Genomic DNA, 3,224 nt, shown 5'->3' with positions numbered 1-3,224 from the left:
GGTCTCCACCACTAGTACTACCAAAAGTATGTTTTTCAACATGTTCATATACTCTTTAGTTTAATTCATTTCTGATGCATATATGCCAAAAATCAATATATTTTAGGAATTAAAATGTAGATTGTGGCACTTAAAGAGATAAAGATTTAGTAACTTGGGTACCGAATACATGTCAGATGGATACGGTATGCATACTAGACGTATGAAAAAACAGTTTCAAAATAGTTAAGTATGTTGCATATGGTTTTTTTGTGTGGTTAAAGAATCAAGTGGTTTTTGATGAAAAGGTACGTATATGTATTTTATCAACCTACATATATAATGGTTCATATTTAACTCATCGTTTAGTATATGTGACATTTGTTTCCTATTGGTAACACCACAAGCTTCCATAATAAAGGTTGGTGAGAACAAAACAGCACCTAAATTACAAAATAAGCACAAAGACATTTTTGCCTCTCTGTGATACCGTGCAAAAGCAAGTGAGGGCCAAATTAAAGAGTCAAAGTCTTTAAATTTGTGTGTTAAATGTATACACTATTTTGATTTGTTAGTATAATATTTTATTATGTACGGCATTGCAATTTTAGTTTTGGTTCAATTTTGTACATTACAATTTTTTTCGTGTTTGCATTTTTTGTGTTTTTTCTTTTGTTTATATATATATATATATATATATATATATATATATATATATATATATATATATATATATATATATATATATATATATAATTCACTCTATGACACAATTTATTAGTTTATTATATAAATTATTGATTTACTAAATGTGATTAAAAGATGCACTCACATAATATGGTTACCCTTTTATTAACATTTTTGCCACTATTTTGTGACTAAATATTATAAAACCTCACACAAACATAAAATTCATGTGTCCATTGGATAGACAATAATCACATAAAATAAAATTTTACTTAGACTTTAAAAAAACATATGGTCATGCTTATTAACAATTTTGGTCAATTTTTGCTTAATTGTATGTGACTAAATCCCAAACAATAAAAAAATTGTTATGTAAGTAAATATTACCAAACGTCACAAACACAAAATTCATGTGGCCATTGGATGAAAAACATTTACACAACATAAACATTTAGTTGATTTTAAAAAACATATGGTCACACTTATTAACAGTTTTGACCAATTTTTGCTTAATTATAAGTGACTAATTCTCTAAAAAACACATTGGTTCTATCACTATATCATCACAATATATATATATATATATATATATATATATATATATATATATATATATATATATATATATATATATATATATATATATATATATATATATATATATATATATATATATATATGACATTTGTGATGATATAGTCACACAAAATACATATTCACTTGACGTTATAAAGCATATAGTCACACTTATTATCAGTTTTGACCGTTTTTGGCTTAATTGTAAGTAACTAGCTTCCCAAAAAAAACATTCGCTGTGTGACTAATTAATCGCAAATTCCATATATATTATATACTAGGTGTGAGACCCGTATATTATACGAGTTTATTAAAAATAAAATTTTAATATTGATATATAAACATGAAATATTTTATAATGTAATACTTTATATAACATAATATAATCTTTTGAAAATTTGCAAAAGAAAGTAAATCGTTTTAGATATTTATGAGAATTTATTATCAAATTAATAGGATGATTTTATTTTCCTATAGAACCCATTATAATTTTATGAAATCTTATTTTACGAAAATGAAAATCACTAAAAAATGACAAGTACAAAATAAAATTTCTAAAATTCTTACAAAATGACAAGTGTCAAAATGAAGGAGAAGATGACATGTGGCAAAAAAAAACCTTTATTTATTAAAGAGGATTCATGTGGCCAAAGGAAAGATAATAATTACTCTAAAAAAACGCTCGTGTGATTAAAAAGTGTTTAAGGTCACTAAAACTAATTAATCCAATATAAACTCGTACCCACTTTGTCATACATTTTATGGTTTTGGTTATTGTTTTCTAAATGAATATGGTCACTAACTCGCTAATGTAACTGTATGTACCCTATGGTCACTTGACCTTTCGTTAAACATACGCTAAAAACTCAAGTGTATTTATATTCATATCATCACACTTTTTTGGTGTGACGAAATTTCAGTTTTGTTATAGTGTGATTTAGAATTTATAGTTTTATTATTTTAGAATGTATTGAATATAGAATACCATGGTGAATGTATAGTTTGATTTTTTTACTAGCTGTGTTTTTTTTTTATTACAGCTTATAAGAATTTTACATCACTCATACAAAATGCATCTTATTTATTTGCAAGTGAATGTGTAACGTCCCAAAAATACTAAGTAAATAAAAAAAATTTAAATCAATCAAAAACGTCAACCATTCATTTCAAAAACCATCAAAGTATGTCAATGTAGAAAATAGCTATTAGAGTACAATCCAAAATCAAAAAAAAAAAAGAACACGAGTGGATGTTGTTCCGTCATGTCGGGCTATTCCTTTTCGAACCAGAAGTACATGAAAATCATTTTAAACATAAACCGTAAGCACAAAGCTTAGTGATTTCTCCAAAATATCACATACCATACATACATTGACATGGGCTACCCCCATGGTCTTGCATACAAGTGTCATGGGCTACCATCATGGTCTTTTCCATGTAATGACATGGGGATCCCCAGGGTCTTTCCACTAACTGCCATGGGCTACTCCTAAGGTCTTTCATTAAAATGTCTTGGGCTACCCCATGTTCTAACATCCAAGTGGCATAGGTCACCGCGATTGTCTTTCATACAATTGTCATGGGCTACCACCATTGTCTTTCATGCAAATGTTATAGGCTACACCTGGGGTCTTCTATGCAAGTATCACAAAGACAACTAGCATCCTACATCTTATAGTGAGAATACTCACCTCGGAATGATGATAAACAAGTCACACAATCGAGCTACTACTACAAAGGTTCCTTACACTAGACATAACCAAAACCAACCTTAATTAATAATTATGGTAATAACTCATAATCAAAGGTCCATTTCATTTCTTCTCTCACAAGGGTCAAATTCCATTTTACCCTTTCCAAGCTAGAGCCACTCAAATATGGCCTAAGGCCCAAAATGGCCCATGTATGCCTCTGGGAGTACGCCATGCGTACTTCATCCTTACGCCCTGCGTACTGGGTTTTCGTAGAAAAGGATACGGGGA

Source organism: Lactuca sativa, chromosome 8 (assembly GCF_002870075.4).
Source record: "Lactuca sativa cultivar Salinas chromosome 8, Lsat_Salinas_v11, whole genome shotgun sequence".
In the NCBI taxonomy this organism is placed as follows: Eukaryota; Viridiplantae; Streptophyta; class Magnoliopsida; order Asterales; family Asteraceae; genus Lactuca; species Lactuca sativa.
This window is presented reverse-complemented; position numbering follows the sequence as displayed.